At 34.7% G+C, this 20,981-nt stretch overlaps 1 protein-coding gene across 5 annotated transcripts in view; it reads left to right on the forward strand.

Moving 5' to 3' along the window:
* The window catches only part of EFR3A (EFR3 homolog A), a 98,440-nt gene that overhangs the window by 13,982 nt on the left and 63,477 nt on the right, over positions 1-20,981 (forward strand). The window lies entirely within an intron of this gene.

A 20,981-nucleotide genomic window follows, 5' to 3' on the forward strand; every position in this document is an offset into this window, starting at 1 on the left:
AGAAATCACTTAAACTATATATTCTCTTTAGATAAGCAGTTAGAGTGCTACTTACCTTTTCAGTTACTGTTTAATCAGAAAATGTAATCTCAATTCAAATGAAAATCTTTAACATATGGCATAGATGCTGTGGGTGTTATGAAATCTATATGCAGAATCAATGATGTTGGTATAGTAAATGTATTTCTTCTAAAAATAATTTTGGAAGTTACAAACACTCCTACAGACTTAACACTTTTGTTGCTCCGTGACTAATAGGAAATAAATTCTTTTTTTAAAATTTAAGTAATTGGGGTTTTAAAGCTGTTTTAAGTTTTGCATGAGATAACTCATATCCTACTTGTGAATTATTTAGAGGACTTTTAATTAAAATAACTCAAAGCAACTTAGTTAGCTAAGAAAGGTCTTAGTCATTGCCTGTGATAGATTCTTTATGCTCATAATGGCAACAAACTAATATTTTTTGATTTATGGGTTTATTTTCCTAAACTATGGTGCCTTAGTTTATTTAAGCAGATACTGTCCTTTGTCAGTGATTAAACCTTACCTAAAAATCTGCAGAAAACCTCAAAGCTATCTGTTTTCCCCCCATATTCAGCTTTTCATTTTGGACAATAGGGTAGTGGAATTTTAAACTGTAACCTTAGTATTACTAATGCTTATTAAAGTCACAATAAGTATACAGAAGGAAATAATTAATTGCTTTTTAAAACAGCTTTATTGAGATATATGCATGCCATAAAATTTACATGTTTTAATGGTATGGAGAGACTTTATTTTTATATTAAACAAAATCCCTGGGAAATCACCTGGACGGTTACTTTTTCAGATGCTTCCACCTTTTCTCTTCCTGCTAGATTTTGGCTCATTAGGACACACACTGGTAATTATTAGGAGACTTACGAAAGTGAAAGACTGAAATCTCAGTTCTTTTTAACCTTTTAATTGTAAGAAAGATATTTTTACTTCTGGATTTTATATATATTATATACTATATGTAAGTTAAAAAGCCTGAAAGCTTTCAGTATCAGATTACTATAATGACAAGCATTTTAATATGTTCAGGAAAGCGTAAATGGACTTTTCTGCATGCTGAAGTTGCAGTACAGCAGAGGATTCTCACCTTAGTTTTGCAAAATAAAATTGGACCTTAGCTTCAATACTGGATTTTGCTTAGGGATGGATTTGCTGCTAGAATTTTGTGAAAGGTTATGTAAAAATACTTCCATTATTTTTTTGGTCAGTTTAAGGACACTTGTGCCAGAGTGCTTTGTTATCGTAAGCCGAAACTTCAGTGCATGGTTCACTGTGGGTAGAAAAGCTTTATGACATTCTAGACCCTGAACAGCAATGGCTATTTGGCTGTGAGTTTGTAAAGTAAAAGTGCCCTTTTCCTAAGATGTGCATGTAGCAAGGATGGCAAAGTCCTCCCTATAGCTCTTGCTTGTGGTCTGGTATGCTGAGAGTTTACCAATAACTTCTTATGCAGACACTCTAACAGCATAAAAGGCTTCTTTTTTCCTGTCTTACATGTTCTTGTATTCTTAGGGACTTTTTTTTTTTTTAGCTCAGAGTAACCCTATGATAGGAAAAGAAGATAATTTCTAGAAGTGGTAAGTTTTATAATATGACAGATTCTCAAGCAGGGTATCACTTCCCCATTCTCTACCATCTGACTTGAGTTTTGTATCTCTAGAGAGCAGTGGCAGTAATTGTATAGTTTTTTGGCAGCTTCACAAGGTTTTGACTACGTTGCTTTAGTCTCCAAACTAGACAGTTCAGATTTTTTATTTTATGTTTTTCAAAAAGAGCTATCTCAGGAAAGTAGTACAGTATATAAAGTGTTAAGCGTACAGGCTTACAGGCTCCTAAACAGATCCGTGTTCCATGTCTTTGGTTGTATGGTCTTGGGCAAATTATTGTCTTTCTGATTCTCTATTTGTAAAATGTAAATATCAATATCTACCTCTTAAGGTCATTCTGAGGATTAAATAAGATCAAACCTAGAATTTAGTGGACACTCAAATATTTGCCGAACAGATGAGGGATAGGTAGGAGCAAGGAATTCCTGGAGTAGATTGGACCCTGTTGCCATTTGGTTAAGTCTTCTGGTTTTCTACTGTATTTGCACAATATCCATGAAACCAGATTTTGTGCCTTTGAAAAACACTTGGATTTAGAATCTGATGTATTAGTTTGCTGGGCTGCTGCAACAAAGCACAACAAATGGATGGTTTAAACAACAGATATTTATTGTCTTACTATTCTGGAGGGTAGACCTCTGAAATCAAGGTGTTGGCAAGGTGGGTTCTTTGTGAGGGCTATGAAGGAAGGATCTGTTCCAGGCATCTCCCTGGCTTGTAGATAGCCATCTACCTGGAGTTCTGACTGTATGTGTGTGTGTCTCTACGTTTCTTTTTTTTAATAAGAATGCTAGTCATACTGGATTAGGACCTACCCTAATGGCCCTATCCTAACTTGATTACTGCTGCAAAGACCCCCTCTCTCTAGATATGGTCACTTGCTGAAGCACTAGAAATTATGACTTTAACATGTGAATTGGGGGGAGATGATGCAATATAACCTGTAATAGATATATATCAGACATTAAAATGAAACAGACTTTTACTTACAACATTTTCAGTTTTTAAGTTGTGCTTACTTATTAAGCTTTGATGTAAATTAATGGTCTAGTCTTTTTTCCTTTTGCTAAGACCAAACATTCATTTACCTAAACTTAAGTGAAGGGTATGTAGCACTTGAAAAAAATTGGTAGAATTGAACAAAAATTTCTTATTTCTTTGTCTTAGTTACTGTGTATGTTGCTATTGAGATAAGGGAGGAATGTTTGAGTTTAAGTGACTGAAATATCAAGGAAAGAGTAAATTCTCTGGAGGCTGACTTCAAGTCATTTTGGTATTTGAACTGGTTTCAGGAATGGTGTATATCTACTAAATATGGAGTTACTGGTGTACATGTTGTATGAAATCTTACATGTATTAGTTTTTCAGGGCTTCCATAATAAGGTAGCACAAACTGGGTGGCTTAAGACAACAGAATATTTTTCTCTCAGTTCTGGAGTCCAGAAATCCAAAATCAAGGTTTGGGCAGGACCATGCTTCTGAAGGTTCTAGGGAAGAATACTTTTTTGCCTCTTCCAGCTTCTGGTATTTACTGTAATCCTTGGAGTTCCTTGGTTTGTGGCAAAATAATTCCAATCTCTTTCTTCTGTCTTCATGCAGCCTTCTTGTGTGTCTCCAAATCTTTCTTTTGCCTTATCAGGATACCAGTCACTGGATTTAGGGCCTACCCTAATCCAGTATGACCTCATCTTGAATATATCTGCAAAGTTCCCATTTCCAAATAAAATCACAATGGCAGGTATAGGTTGAATATCCATAACCTGAACATCTAAAATGCCCCAACATTTGAAACTTCTGAGCACTCAAAAGAAATGCTCTTTGGAGTAGTTTGAATATCAGATTTTTTTGATTAGGGATGCTCAATTAGTATGTATTCTGCAAATACCCTTAAATTGAAAAAATAAAAAATTGGAAGCACTTTCAGTCTCAAGCATTTTTGATAAGGTAAATTCAGCCTTTGCTGGGGTTAGGACTAAAACATACCTTTTTGGGGAACACAGTTCAACCTACAACACTTGTCTATTGCTTCTTAAAATCACATTTACTCTTAATTTCTCTCTTAAATCGTCCAGTTATTCTGACCAGTAAATGGACAGCCTTGTTTCCACAAATTAATGTACTTTAGTGTGACAACTGAGAACTCTCCCACTTTCCTGCTTGTTAACCTGTTGCCATGGTTTTCTAGGTCCATAATCATGCTTCATGTTTTCACTCATTGTCCTTCTGTTTCAACAATTTGTTGGGAATTCTTAGGTTGTTTTTTGATTTCTTGCTTTCTTTACCAACTCAGTATCATAAGTTGTATTTAAAATTGTTGATAATAGATTGTATCTCCAGGAGCTTTTTTTGTAATTGGAATGCATATTAAGTTACTACTGAAAGCTTATTACCAATACCGCTTTCTATTGAGACAACAGTATTCTCCACAGAATGAATGGTATGAGCAAATACATTGGAATGAAAATCTGAGACTTGATTGAAAGCTGTGAGCATTCACAGGTTTTGCTGTGAAAAATGTTATGCTTTATTGGGAAGTAAGGCTGAAAAGGTAGAGATTGTGCATAGGTTCACCTCCAAGACCAGTCTAAAATAAGTGATTTGAATTTTCGTGGTTATGCATTGAGGGAACTATCTTTTAAATAGTCTATTAATTATCTTTTCTATTTCTCAATATTTGTGTGATATATAATAAAATGTTTTATACTCATTCTTTCTAATATGTTCATTTTGCTCTGTATAAATGTCACGGCCTTTTTAAAGGCATCTGGGAAAATATCAGCATTCTTTCTTTCTTTCTTTTTTTGACAAATTGGAAATGCCACATTCAGATGACTTCTTAGGAAGAATAAAACATTGTTATTCTGAGTCTAGGTTTGAACTTTAAGCATTCATCTCACTCTAGCATAAAGTGTTTTATTTACCAAGAACTTCAGTGGGCTTTCTTGTCACCTGAATAGCAAGTTAATTCAGAAGGAACGTATCAAAATATTAAAATGAGAAAAGTTGGGAACCAGCATTAGCTAAGTCACAATCCCCTGCTTAACCTTATTTGCCAGTGTACACTGACAAGAACTGCTTCTTACCAGAACATCGGTCCCTTCAGCTTTCAGTGGGAAGCAGTGTCCTTTGGCTTACAAAGAAGTGGTAACAGAACTAAGTGAGGATGAATGAAACAATTTGAAATTGGCATTGGTAGACTTAGTTTCTTCTTTTTTGAAGCAATTAAAATGTCAAAGTCCGCAGCACTGTGGTTGGCGTTTTTGACGTTTAGCTTGTGTTCTGAGTCCCTGATACTTTATTGTAATTGCTGTATCTTGCTAAGACTTGCTGTTCAGATATTTCTTAGGTCATGAAATGAATGCTTCTTAGATTGTTTCTCATGAGAACTAAGGACCAGTGTAGAGAACTAAGGACCAAAGTATGCTTGTTAGTATTTTATGCCAAAGGAATTATTTCTGCATACCCACTTCAGTATTGTATATAATCAGAAATAACGTTAATAAATATCTAATTAAATGAATGAAAGCATTCTCAATAGAAATCTGAAAATCTGGTTATATTTTGTAAAGTTGTATTTATGCTGTATGAAATATAGTAAATCCTTTTAGGGAAAATTGTCTTAAAAGAGATTTTTAATAGAAAGATCTCTCTGCCATACTTTGTCCTTGGCTGTGCATTTTCCTCATAGTTGTTAATATAATTATCTTTAATTTTTTCACCAAGTAATTTTTTATCCTTTGACACAGTAAAAAGACTAATCACATAATTACAATGTTTTCATCATAGTATTGCCCTACTCAAACATTTTGAGTTGTTTACAGTGCCTGCAAAGTCCAAGCTTACCATCCATCTATATATGTATATAAGGTCATCTAAAATTTTGAGGAGAGAGACATATGTATTATTATATATGTTTGTACAGCTACTGCTGATTTATCTCTCTGATTGTTTTTCTCTAGGCCCCAGAGCTAAACCTACCGTTCAGCTGGGCTAGTCATTTTATTACTCTAGAACATCCTGTTTCCCTCAGCCTTTCTGGAATACTCTGTTCCTTCTATTCATTTTCTTCCTTTTCTTCAAAGGCTAGCTCAAAGATCAGATTTCTTGAAAGAAGAAACTTTTCCTAATCAATCCACCTCAGAAAAGTCTTTTCATCTTCTGGTCTCTAAGAAATAATCTATTCTACTCATTTTGTGTTCATGCTTGGCTGAGTTCATCTTTTACATCCTCTGAGGAGCTTTTCTAGACTTCTATTTTTCTCATTTCTCTTATATTTGTATTGTTTATAGGTAGATCCTTCTACCCTCTCAAGCACATAAGTTCTTGTTAAATAATATTTTCCATTATGGTTCTTTCCTTCATCTTCCACAGTGCCTCTACTTTCCACAAGAATTGGTATGTGTTAATGCTTGTTTGAATTTGAGTTGGAATGTCATGTGCATTTAGAGATAGAAGGAACCTCAGAGAGATTCCTTAGTCTAACCTCTGGTTTGAGGTTCAAGAATATACTTACATCCAGGATGTAAATATATTTACATCCAGGATGTCCTTTGAGGGTATCACAGAATAGTCCCTTTTTCACATGATATCCTTTAATATTTGAGTAATACCTGATATTTTAAAATTTACTATGTGATATATCCTGTGCTGAGCATTTTGTAACTAAAATAATGAAGATTTTTATGTATTATAAATTGTACTTAGTAGCCTTCAAATACACCACAATCTGTGCAGTTAGTCAAATTCAACAGCAGTTCATTTTTGCAGAATCTATGAAGTGGGGCCAAACTTCCTTTAATTAACAGTAAGATACCTACTTAGCTCCTGCAGGCAAATAATACATTGCATTCCATTTCTGATCAATAATATGTAATGAAGAGCATCCAGAGAATTATATAAAAATGATTATGAAGAAATTATCTTGATTTGACTTGAGGACATTAAATATGAAAACACAAAAGCATAAAAATGATACAAATATACTGGCTTCTCTAAAAATCTGAATGAGGAAGTTCTTAATAAGTAATTTGTTTCCTGTGGCAGAGGGAAGTAATTTTTTTTAAATAAAGTCTTCTCTCCCTAAAGACCTGATTATGATTTTTTAAAGTTTACTCTTTATGCTATATTAAGTATAATGAGTGCTTTGAGATAAAGTTACCTTAAATTGGGTTTTAGTAGAAAGATCTCCTTCCTGTACTTTGTTCTTGATCCTGTGTTTTCTTTCACAGTTGTTAAAATAATTATCCCCCTCGCAAATTTTGCTAAGGCCTAAAACAGAACATTAGTATATACAATAATGAATATGCCAGGGAAATGTTGGTATTCATTGTGGTTAGATGATTTTATTTTATTTTTTTGATTTTTAAAATAAATACAAAAAGGTCGGTAATCACACTCTTAAGGCGAAAGCCAGATCAGTCAACAAATAAAATAGTTAAAATCTATTATAGGGTTATAGTTTATTATTAGCTTTTTTGTGTGTTACAAGACTAGGAAAAAAGTATACTATTAGCTTTATGTTTTAAAAATTATGAACGATGTAGTTCAAATAGTAGTATGAATGGCTTTCTCAAAGGCTAATTAATTGATGAAGAAATGCAGTATATTGGTCACAGAGTTTCAGAATGTATTGTGGTGACTTTAAAAAACGATTTGTATTGTCTATGATTTCAAATTTAACTTATTTGTAAGTGTTTATGATGTACTATATAGTTAAGATCAACCGACTGAAATATTACTTCGTGTGTGTGTGAAAGTAGCACATTTTAAACACAAGAACCACATCAAAAATGATAAAATTGAAGAAATAAAAAAAAATTATCTTATTTTTGTGTGTGGTCAAAGCTTTATTGCAGCACAGTCAGGCAAAATGACCTGTAATGGCATATATGTGGTGCCAAATACTAAATTATACTTTAAGGTATATGTCCACTGACTGCCAAAATTTATTTACTTTATAGCTCAAGAAACACAACCGTAGGTTGTTTTTTAAAAGAAAAAAACATTAGAGGGTTTTCTTGAGACAGGATCTTACTCTGTTGCTCAGGCTGCAGTGCAATGGTATTACCATAGCTCACTGAAGCCTCTGGGCCCTGGTGATCCTCCCTCCTCAGCCTTCCAAGTAACTGGGACTATGAGTGTATACCACCATGTCCAGCTAGTTTTTATGATAATCAGTTTAAACGTTCTATTTATTTTAAGTGTGGAGTCAAATGCTGTTTTCTTTTTTTATTATAGCATTTTGACTATAACTGATTGAAATTTAAAAATGATTAATATTTTAATCTAATATATTAGAGAGGACTTCACATTTTCAAGGTTGCATTTTTCTTTCACAGAAGGGAAAGATATACATTGTTATAATGTGGACCTTCTTATCAGTCATTTCTGGATTCTTTCTCTACGTAACATTTCACTGTCTGAGTCTTTCAGAAATGAATAAACCACAGCTCTGCCCTTGAGGAGCTTATAGACCTCTGAGAAAAATCAATCGATAACCCAAATGGCAATGGTCATGGTAGCAGAGAGAGGGTAGCACCTGCCCAACTTCAGGTGATGGTTAAGGAAAACTTGAAGAATAATGCTGGGCTGAGGCTGTGAGGCAAGTTAGCTGAAGACAGGGACAACATGAGCAGAAGCCTGGCCTATTCTTCATACATGTTGGTTTGCCACTGCCTTTTTTTGTAACATGACACTCAGAACATTGCCTGTTTGCTTGGTATCCAAGCTATAAAATTATTAAGCAAAAGTGCTAAATACAGAGCTTTGTGGCAGTGACGAGAAATCTTCCTCTAGGTTATTGTTCCCCAAACTTGAAAACTCTGACCATTAAAGAGTTGTCACACCCTACATACAAAAATTGCTGCATGAAAAGTTAAATATTGTTATTTTAGGTGATTACTTGGTGCTAATATGGTTTTAGACACAGAAGTGAGCATAGCAGCAGAATTGTTATAGCATTAGTTGGTTATAAGGTGGTCATACATATACTCATATACAAAATGAAGTGATTTTTAACAGGGTATTTCTTTTAGGAACCAGATTGTGTTTGCCAGTCAGTTACCAGCTATCAGTTAATTCGTTGGTGTTGAGTTTATTCATTTACAATTTACAACTTCTTTTATCTCTTATTGGAAATTGAATTATGGTCTATGTGTTATTTTAGAAAAAAAAAAAATTAGTGAGTATAAAAAGAGGAGTGAGAAGAGCCCTTCCCTTATGAAACTACACGGAAACGAAAAACAGATACAGATATGATAAACCATGAAAGCCTTGTAAATTCCCATCCTTTTAGAACTTCCTGTTCATCATGATTTTGCAGGCATTGATGGGAATTCTGCAGCTGTAATATTAAAATTGTCTTCTGACAATGAAAAATAAAATCTGACAACTAGAATTTTTTGAAGTTTAGTCTTTCTAGTTTGGGAACTTCTTGAAGACATACGTGTTACATTCCTGGCACTTTGCATGTAGTGAGTATCTTATAAACCTAATTGATTGATTGACTAGTCATGAAATACTTAAAATGTCTTTTGAATGTCTCTCTTGGAAGAATGCCTTAAATGTGGAACTTCTGTTACTGTATGTGTTGTTAGAATAAGACCATTGCCCAATTCTTGATCCAGTTAGAAGTAATCTTTGCTTTTCTCATATGTTCAACATTAAAGGCTAAATGAAGGGTGGGGTTTCTTCAGACATTATACAAATTTTTTTTCTTCATATCTTTATCTTCAAACTTTCCTTTTGTTTTTATTAAAATCTATTATTTCATTCTTCAGCATTTACTAGAAATTATACAATGAAATCTTAAATTTTATATTTTAGATAAAAGACTTTTATCTTGCCAAAAGCTGATTAAAGTAGCAATAAATTAGTAAATCCTTTTAAGGAAATTTAATATTACCTACATAATCAGTTATAATCTTGTTGTAAACTATGTTACCAGTCTCTTTTTTTTCCATGTTAGATGTCATCTATAGAACAATGATTTTCAGTCTGAGTGTTTTGACACTGCCATTGTTGTGATTTATCGTGGTCACAATATTTAGTCCATCTTGAAATTTTAAATTATATTATTGTAAAATCATATTTTCCTGTTTACTTGCATTTTAAAATGATCTTAATTTCTTTTTCTGATGTTTCCTTATTACTAAAGCATTTGAAAAAGTACCTGTATCTTTTATCTGTATAACTGGTGCCTTTGTAAAAAGTACAGCATTTGAAAAATTATTCTTTGTGTTCTCTAACTATCCTTTTGTAGTTTCTATGTATTCAGAGGTCTTCTCTTTCTCCTCTTATTCTGCTAATCATCCCTTAAATGTTTTCTTTCCTCAGGATTATCTATCTCCCTTATTCACCTTTGATGATCTCAGCTAATCTGGTTGCTTTTGCTATCACTTAAATGCTTTTGGTTTTTAAATTTGTTTCTAGTTTAGATCAATTGTCTGCTGCAGGATATCCCACCTTCAAGTTTACCTCAAATTTAATATGTGCAAAACACAATTCATTATCTCTTCTTCATATCCTTCTTTTACTCCAAAGTGTATCCTCTTGTCTTCCTTGTTGGTCAGTGGCACCACCATCCAACCGATTGTCCAAACCTTCCCATCTCCTCTACCTTCTTTACTTAGTTGGATCCAAGTCAGCCTCCTGCAAGTTTGCCTAGGCATTTTTCTCATGTTGCAGAACTTTATGCATACTTGCAAATTAAAACCACATTGATTAAATCTCTAAAGAGCCTTAATAGATGTGGCTCTTTTGCCTGGGAATGATAATCCTCTCCTTTTTGCCTGATTCCTGCTTTTCCTTCAAGACTTAATTTAGTCATTACTTCTTGCAGAAAGGTCAGTTACCCCATTAGCTATCATCTCATAGTAACCTGTGATAGTTGTTATCACAGAGATAATTCTCTCTGTATGTGATTATCTTTTCCCACAAGATTAGGAGCTTCTAAAAGGCCAGGGATTGTCCAGGGATTGTCCAGGGATTGTCAACTGTATTTGTATTCCCTACATTTAGTTTACTGCCTACGGCATGGTAGGCTTCACTAAATGCTGGTTAAAAGAATACATGAGATCGAGTATTGTTTTCCCAATCAGATATATTTCTGAGGCACATCTGTTTTTTGGTTTACAGAGGGTAGCAGTCTCACGAGCTTTGTCCCTCTCTGAGTTTGGAACCAACTGAAATAGAGAAATATAAAAGTCAATCTGATACAAGTTTTACTACTGGTAAAGCTGGGTTTGAGAATGCATTTGTCCATTATCAGTCTTTCTATTACCTTCCCTTCAAATCTAAACTTTCCAATGGTGTATCTGAGGGACACCCCAAGTTAGCAGAGCAAACACATTGACCAAGCCATTTGCAAGGAAGACACATTGATTCAGTCTTCTCTATAACCCCAAAGAGGCCTTGTAAAGATACACACTTCCAGAACCAGGTATGCTTATAAGCAGAAAGAGTGGATTGCAGAATGCAAATCTGAAGGAGAAACTCTTGAGTTTGTTTATTCATTCATTTAACAGATAAATATTGAGCTCTTACCCTGTCCTGGACATTGTGCAGATGGTGCAGATACAGATTTGGTGCTTATGTTTTAGAGCCTACTAGGTTCCTTTTTCCAGACTCATGAGTAAATTAAGTTGCTTTTCCTGTCTTATAGCAGAAATCTTCTCTAGGAAAGATAGGAACTGGTGAATGGAATAGTTTATCCAAATGTATAACCTGTTCTCTAGCCATTGCGTGTAAAATAAATCCCAAGGACTGATAATTTTAAGAACACGATGGAATGAAATACAGAGAAACATATTAGCACAATATTAAGAAAAGAGAAAAATTCAAAGGTCTGGTCATGTTTTAGAAAAAAATGTGGAAAATTTGATCATTATAATTTCTCTTTGCTTTTACTATACTTGAAATACTTGGCTTAGGATTTTAAAGACTCTTTAGTCCTGATTTATTTCTGACATGAATCTGCCAAGTATTTATTTATACAAGTTACTTAGAAAATCTACTCCCCAATAAGTTTGGTGGCAACATTTGAAAGTAATGGGGAATTTCTAGTGGTCTTAGCCACAAATACTGAGGAAGGAGACCCAGGCATCTGGGGTTCCCTCCCCCTCTGTCATCCACTGTGCATCTCAATAGAAGAGAGAACAGGCCAGCTGGCGCCTGCTGAATCTCCTTCCTGAAAATAACACGCTTGGTCTTGGGGAAACTCTCTGGAAGACACTATTTTTACTTATAACAAGATCAAACCAGAAACCTTTTCACATATGAGTCCTAAAACTGTAAACTAGAACCCTTTCATATGTGATTCCTGAAACTGTAAACAGAGACCTTTTCACATGTGAGTCCTAAAACTGTAAACCAGAACCCTTTCATATGTGATTCCTGAAGCTGTAAACCGAGACCCTTTTCATATGTGATTTCTAAAGCTATAAACCTAAGATTCTTCCACGTGTAACATCTAAAGTATAAGCCTATATAAAGGCAGAACCTTCCTTTATTAGATGAGCTGAATTTGGACAAATCATTGCCTCAGCTCCCAGCTGTAATAAACCCTTGCTTTCTGTATTCGGTGTTCTGGAGATCCATTTCCCGCGGCTTTTCCTGCTACAATACCAGCTCCCTGTTGCCAGTGATAGGTCTTTATCACATCAGCATCTCCTGTGAAGTCTTTTCTAAATGTCATAGCATTTGTTACTTCTCTCACTCATTTGATCTCCTGAATCTTTGTAGTGCTATTTGTGATTCAGTTGTTGTAATATGTAAGATGATCTTATGAGGTGCAGCCTGTATTATAACTTATCTATTGCATAACTTAGATAAGGACAGTGTCCCAAATACCTTAACTACACAATAAGAAAACATCATATACTAAATTCTCTACATCATTATACAAAGGGAGTGGTTCTCTAGAGCAGTGGTTCCCAAATGAATGTGGGTGTGCATGTGGGCCATGGTGGGAGGGGAGGCTTATTTTTAGAAAGAGAAATTCTGGTATCCCATCCCAGGGATTGATGCAGAAGGTCCTGGGTAGGGGCCAGGGAGTCTTTAAAGTCTCACTCTTAAAAGTACTCTAGGAGATTCTTCTTCAGAGGCCTCATAGGCCACCCTTAGAGAAGCACTGTACTATGGAAACATAGTTTGCTTAGATTGGATATATTCCGAGGTAACCTTGTACCATTAAAGAATAAACACAAACAGTAGAAGGAGGAGATTTTTATGAATGTTGATTTTGTTAGGGAGTTAGAAGTAGTGGTAATTGTTCCTTAGAGATGTGTTAATGTTAAGAGTTTGACAGACAAATTAGTATAGTTAGGTATATATAATTATACCCAAAAACTGTGGGTAAATCCAGTCATTTGCTATTATTATTTTATGTGCATCTAGCTTTGTTTTTAGTAAAGGAACTACTTATTTTGTTTTTCTGTAATGTTGATGTCTTACAATCTTGATATATATTAAACTTCTTTCTATCAGGAACCAGTTTTATGAATATTTGCAAATTTCACAATGCCTATCTTGGTGCCTTATATGTAGTAGACATTTTATAAAGCATTTTAATTACAAATGTTGAGTAAATGAGCTTTCTATAAAAATCGTTGTATTATATGATACATAGTATTATGGATTATGGTTATAGTTACTGTATATGAAAAAAAACCAGGTAACATCTTAGGGTTTTTTGTTTGTTTGTTTAATCGGTCTTCCATATTTCTTTTTTTCTTTATCCTTATCTGCCCTGGCTGGATTGTTGCTGCTTTTCTTCATTTTCAGCTGTAACAGAAAATTTGAATATTTGATCCCTTTACACATGTTCCAATACGCAGGAGAATAAGTAGGATTATCCTGGCTCCTGGTTTGCTGGGGATGCTCAAAGTTTATGCTACTGGTCCTGGCATAATAATAGCATCCGCCAGCCACTCTCAAAATGCTAAATTATATACATTCTTTTGAAGCTTGAAACCATGTTAGTAAGTGATTTGCAAATTGAGTTCTTGCTTTCACATATTCTTGCCACAATCCCAGTTTATGTTGTACTAATATTGGTTCTTTCTGTATTTTGATTTCTAATTATGAGCATTTCAGAGACCCTCCTAATCTGAGGTGTCTTTATTTTTGATGAGAATTTTTTCTGTTTTGTATGTGGAATTTTAAATTTACCTTAATAGTATTTTTGAACTATAGAAGGTTTTAGTTTTCTCGAAGCAATTTTTTTTTTAAATTGGTTTTGAAATGAATGACAGTTCCTGGGTCATTAGCTTATGTTCAAGCATTGACATAACAAAAGCAGTTCTCAAAAAGACATTTAACAATGTTCCTTGGTGTTCCATGAATATTTGTTCAGGTTGCTTAAAGTCCTTTATAGGAAATATTTAGCTTAGAATTGGCTAATAAAAGGAAAGTTTTAAGTTCAGTTTCTTTTGTCCTCTTAATGTTAAAGGAAGCTATTACCAGAAACACAGATCTCAGTTTTTAAGATAAAATACTGCTATACATATTGTCTATCTTTGTTATTTTGTATATTTACCAAGATTTACTCTGAGAAATGGAAGTAAGTTCCTATAGAAATCTCCAAAGATATTGATTGGTTGAAATATACTCTAGAAATGGAAACTGTCTCCATAATGACTTTGCCAACTGTTTCCCTACAAATATAGGGAAACACTTTTTTTTTGCCAACACGTGCTTTTGTTAGACTGCATTTTAGTAGGGCTTTTAGAACACGTTAGTGCTTAGTACTATTATAAATTCACCCTCAGTTCTATTACAAATTGTGCATAGTTTGATTTACCTTTTACCTTTCCTTTGTTTTTCTCCCTCTTAATCATGATCCCTAACGTTTATCTTAGACCACTACATAATTACTTCTCTCCTCTAAAACATATTAATTATGCACAGTAAATTTCAATGTAATAGTACCATGGTTTGCATTAAAGAAGAAAGTTACTGTTTACATCTTTAAAAAGAACGTACAACAATGAAAATGTTCTTTTTTAATTCTAAGGGTATTACTGACATTGTAGAAGACATTAGTCAATCCTTTATATATTAAAAAAGGGAATCACATACTGTTTCAGTTTTTATTTCTGCATCATCTGATGACTTACCTCTGTAGATTGGGACACAGGGGTGATATAGTCTCCTTGCCAAGACTGCCAGCTGAGCATATTGAAGATGGTCTGTGACACGCAGGGTCTGGGGATATGGTCTTGGAAATAGGGATGAGCCATGCACTGTTCTACAGTGGTGGGGTAGAGGTGTGAATACTTTTCTCTCCTGGTTGCAGCTCTGGTTTCTCTTCCATCCATTGGGTTGTTTCTTGTTTTACAAACTAAGCCAGGATCAGATGAAATGAAAAGGGAATTATGTTATCTAATTTTAATATTTGTGTTAATTTTTTTTTCAAATGATGATTCTAGAAGCTTTTCCAGTGAAATCTCTCAGAATGATATTTTCCAAAAGCCAAGATTATTCTGCATTTCATTGCTCTTGTCTTTGGGTAACTCTGATGAGTAATATTTAAATTTTTTCTAATAAACATGATAATATGCAGTAAAGTTAAATATAAGTGTAAGTCTATAACATGACTACTAATAAGTAGGATAATGTCTAAAATTAAAAATGTTTTTCATTAAAAATTGTAATAGTGGGAAAAAATCATCTGTAGATTATATGCTAGTTAGTTGCCTCAGGACAAAAAGATGCTTTTTGTTTGTTTGTTTTTCTGCAGTTTCCCAGAATTGTTTAGAGTAGTGTACCAGAGTTTTGTCTGTATTATGTCTATCATAGAGCAAAATATTGCAGTGTAAGAGGAAGACTATCCTTTGAAACAGAATTGGAGCTCTAATTCTATTTATTGCTTTGTTGTCCTCTTTTCCATAAGGTTTATGTGCCTAGGAATTACAAACAAGTAGTGAAATTGAGAATGAAAGGAGAGAAGGTATACGATTATACGTGGAAACAATTGTGTAATAAAATACTCCTCTAATGGATTAAAATCCTTTTAAAAGGAACACTTTTCTGAGGATAAGATTATTTTGTTCCCTTTCTTTTGACCCCATCTAATTAGTCACCAAACTCTTTTCATGTTTTTCCACTTTTCTTTCAAAGCTCTGGGTCACTAGAATATGCGTTTTGTTTTTCCCATATGCCACCCCGCATACTGTTACTTGTCTTGTTGCATTTGATTACAGTTGTCCTTCACTGTATCTAGTTTATTCCTGTAGTTCAGTCCTACTCATTCTTCTGGGGAGTTCTCAGTATCCAGTTCAAGTTTCATGTCCTTGGTGAAACCTCTTTTTACTTTAGCTGGAAGTTGTTTTCTCTCTCCTCTGAACCTCTGGTGCTTATGGCTGTGCAGTCCATTTGACGTTGGATAGCCTTTGTCCTAAAATGTCCAAATTTTGTTTTAAATTTTATTTTTAAACCTTTATCTTTTCAAGTATATAGTTACCTTTTTAATTCCTTGTAGTTGTCATTTGTAGCATAGTGTGCTAAAATAACACCCATATTATAGGCTTTATCTATAATACATGTGTGTATATAGGTATATAAATACAGAATTATATGTAATATGCCCGTGCGTGCGTGTGAGTATGTGTGTGTGCATGTGTGTGTATGTGTATTGCCCTTGTCTTTGGGTAGCTCTGCTGAGTAACATTTAATTTTTTCAATAAGTTTGATAATATGCAGTATACATACATATTTAACTTTACTGCATATTACACATATGTATGTATACACACATGTACACACATGCATTATATGTAAGTTGTTTTGGTACCTGGAAAGGATGTGTGTGAGTGGAACTGTAATATTGCTAAATCTTTCTGAGTGTATGAAGTAAATGTCTTGTTCTGACATCAACTGAATGAGTAACTTGGCTTTAATTTTAACCTTGGAAGGAATATATCTGAGGCAGACTCTTTTAAAGGGTTTTGGATACCACAGAGCTACAGTTCTTGAAGTGGTTAATTTTAAAAATCTTCCAATAGAAAGTCTTTTCACCTTGATTACTGATGGCCTCTGCTAGACCTAAAAATAAAACATGAATTGTTCAACGTGATTCATTTGACATTGTCTTCTGTTTGTTGGAAAAATCATATCATCTGGCACTTATTTAGTGTTTTAGGGTGGACAGTGTACTTTCTTTATTGATTTTTATAGCATATAGGAGCAGGTGTTAAACTCACTTTATATTTTGTTTCCTCATTTAGCAAAAAGCATTTTTATAAATGTCTGCTTTATGCCTGACATGCAAAACAATGAGTAAGATAAATGGGCTTTGCATTTGAGGAATTCATATTCTGGTGGTGAAGACAGAGATATATGTAAATAAGTGCAGTAGATTGTTGCAGGTGCTATGATAGAAATTTATAATGAGGGCATAAAGGACCAAAATCCAGTAATCATAGACACTGTCATTTAAAAGTATGAAATCTAGTAAGCCCTACTATGTCAGTGAATTTCTAATATGTTACATGTAAGAATTAAATGAGAGAATTGCTACATAGAAGGTGTAGATACCATTGTTGTATGCTTTTATAGATTATGAAACAAAATTCAAAGTCATACAGTCAGTTTTCATAATGTTAATAGAATCTAAGCATTCTTCAACCCCAGTGACAGTGTTACTAACTTAGCATTTTTGTTTTGGAGGATAGCTTTATCCTAAGTAGCCAGTGGCATGGTAGCGTTTGGTGATGGAGACATCAGTATTTCCAGTTAAATTATCGTAGAATAATATAGTTTCTCAAAAATGGAAGTTGCTTATTTTTAAAGGGGTCTTTTTTTTTTTTAAATGATCCAAGTCCCCACATTTATAGAGTTGCATAGGAAAGCAAATGTTATCACAAACCAGAAGTACTCACTGGTCAACCAACCACTTATAATACTGATTCCCAGTACCTTTGTGTGCCCACCTACCTAATCCACGCTATCAGTTTTGCTTTGAGGTTCTCTATGCAGCTGCTCAGGTCCTTCTATGAATGCCTCTTTGAGCCAGGATGGATTGGAAATTAGCTGTTGAAGGAGGTCAATATTGACCTCTTCTAGAGGTTAATTGGCATCACTACTGTGTAGGGACCAAGAGGCATTGCTGAATCTATATGAGAATGATATTGGGGGGCTAAGGAGAAGAATTTTCTTGGGGTGTTGAGTAGAAAAAACAAACTGCTTACTTCTTCTGCTATACTCTCACAACAACACACAACGCTTCTGTGATCAGATGTATGGGAGATTTTCTCCACACACCAAGCCAGCAATTCCCCAGCTGGGTGTCCTCTAATGTAATTCAGTTCTTGGCAGTATTTACCTAGAGGTAGTGTCACAGCCCATAGGTTGAGGCCTCAGTCCCACAAGACTGCCTCCCCCTGCCACCTCTCCATGCACGTGCGTGTGCACACACACACACACAAAATACACACATACATACATACACACTCTTTTAAGATGCCAGTTGGAAGCCCCAGGTTGTTTTACCTGTGCTTCTGACAGACCAGCTATAAATCAGGATTCCCACGAACTCCCTCCTTTGGGCCCAGCTGATTTGCTAGAGTGGCTTGCAGAACTTAGGGAAATACTTTACTTACATTTACCAGTTTATTACAAAGGCTATTAGGAAGGAGACAGATGAACAGCCAGATGGAAAAGATGTATAGGTCCAAGTATGGGAGAAGGGGTGAGGAGCTTCCATATATATTCTTACCAGGTGAGTCACCCTCCAGTAACTTCCATGTGTCCAGCTACCTGGAAGCCCATCCACACCCAGTCCTTTTGGGATTTTTATAGAGCCTTCACTATAAAGGCACAATTGATTAAATCATTGGCTGCCCATAACCAACGTAACTATCAGCCCCTCCGGTATCCTTAGAGGTTAGGGGTTGTGGCTGCAAGTTTCCACCTTCTCATCATGCCTTTGTCTTTACTGCGACTAGTCCACACCAGAAGCTATCCTTTAGCCCCCAGCCATCAGTCAACTCATTAGTATACACAAAGACACTTAGCACTTTGGAGATCATAAGGCTATCAGAAGCTATTTGTTAGGAAATGGGAAAACCAAATATATATTTTACAATATCACAGATGTCTTTGAAGAAATGTTACTTCAGGAGTATGTAACATTTACTCATTTAAAAAAAAGAGCATATTAAGTGTGTTTAGGTGGCTTCTGCACTCCAGGCACTTTTTATGTATTATTAATGTAATACCCTTAACTGTGAGAGGTAGGTAGTAGGATTTTCCTGTTCACTGACTAAGACTCAATTGAATAGACTATTCCTGAGCCTATATGAACACTACTGTAATATTTAGCCTGGCACTTTTTTGGTCATAATTTGTCCACTGTGTCTGAATTCCGTTTTCCTGAAGTTATCCCACTTGAACCTTCCTATTTCATATTCTTCTAGTGTATCATAATCAGAGTTCTGAATTCCACATGCTGTAGCAGAATAGTGGATAACTTTCTCCTTTATGTGCTGGAATTAATTTATTTTTACTGATAATAGTATTTATTGAATATTTCCTAGGTGATAAACACTGTGAAGGCACTATACATACAATTGGGAAAAAGACCTGCAATATAGAATTAAATTTAAAGGAAGAATTTATATTGCTTAGACTTGCCAATTGTTGGAGATTTTCTGTGATATGCTCATCCCTCTTATTTCTTTTGGGAAAGAGGAAGATGGGAAGAGGTCAAAAACAGAATAGTTTTAGGACCCAAGTGAGTTTATTGGAAGGCATCAGAAGCTAGGATGAGAGGAACTAAAGGAATGCCTTAAGTAAAGAGGGTATAAATAGGCTTGCTTTCTTGTTTAACCTGTGTGAAAACCTACTTTTATTAAGCCAGCAATATAAGTACTTTAATGGTATCATATTTAAGCTGGTTGGCTTTGATAGCAGAACTTGATATGGATATTATCAAGTTCTTGATAGCTTTATATTTGATGTCAATGATGAGTTAGGTAAGTTACAGTACTTTAGTGCCCTCTGCTAATTAATTAGAAGTAAAGTCAACTGGGCACTTCCTGAGCAGTAGGTAAAAGGATCTAGAGTGAGAAAGAATGACTAGAAAATAGTCTGATACAACATGAAGGACTATGTTCAGGTGCCTGCAGCTGAACTTGAAAAGCCTTATGAATTTACTTCAACAAGGGAGTCAACTACATTTCTATACTTGAGTAGGTCCAATGATTTTATTTTACTAGTTCTTGTGATATTTATAAGTACAGTATCCTTATTTATTTGAAAGCCTATATAGTAATTTCTTTTGTGATTAATTTTGACCTTATATTGTCTTTGATATAATTTTATAGAAACCTAAAAGGAAAAACGAGAAATTTTAAGCTATATATCTTCTTTATTGTGGGTAGTTTTTTATTTATAGTAAGTGGTCAAGAAGGTGTTTTTGTTTTGCGCTGGCCCTTCCTGAGAAACTCACTGTGATCATTTATTTTCCTATATGGCAGTGCATCCCTCATCTGTTAGGCATACACATTTCTGCAATTATGTTCATTGGTCGTGATTTATAGAAAGCTAAAATATTTAAAGTAATTTAGAAATTTGCTGGTACTTGAGTTTAGTGTGGCACTTACTCTCTGAAGTCCTCAGGTCTGGGTTGGAATTGCAGTTCCTCAGATCCTCCCTAGCTGGGTGTTGCTGGACAAAATTGTCCTCTCTAAGCTGGTCTCCTCATTTATTCAATGAGGATGATAGTAACCTCAGAGAGATGCCATAAGAGTGAGTGAGTGAATAATGCTGTAACATCCTTAGTACAGTGCTGCACACTCATCTTCAGAAAATGGTAATTGTTACACCTGCTACTGATATAGTTATGGTTGTGAACCATAGGTAAAATTTATTGTGATTTTTAAATGATTGGTTTACAGAAAAGGTTTTTACACTATTGGGAATACTATCTTAAGGGCACTTGATCATCATCTGCTTATGCTGATTGTTGTAATACTCCTCTTACTGCATTACTAATAATAGCTACCATTTTATTGAGTGCTTACTTACTAAGAGCTTTATATACAATTTTATTTAATTCCCACAATTATTATGAAGCAGGTATTATTACATCTATTTTTACTGATTGGGAAACTTAAGTGTAGTGAGACAAAGTAGCCCACCCAGCCCAGCTGGACAGTGGGAAGACTGATTCCCTTTAGATCTAAGTCCAAAGCCCATGTTCTTTAACCCCATGGCTGCTCACTAGACACTTTGCCATTTGCTTTTCTGTCTTTCCTGGGAAACCTAAGTTTCCTAAAGGGGGAACTGGACATTGTTTGCATTCCAAGGTTACATTTATTTTTCAAGCTCTTTTAAACT

Source organism: Aotus nancymaae, unplaced genomic scaffold, assembly GCF_030222135.1.
Source record: "Aotus nancymaae isolate 86718 unplaced genomic scaffold, 86718_ANA_hifiasm-v0.15.2.pri h1tg000036l, whole genome shotgun sequence".
In the NCBI taxonomy this organism is placed as follows: Eukaryota; Metazoa; Chordata; class Mammalia; order Primates; family Aotidae; genus Aotus; species Aotus nancymaae.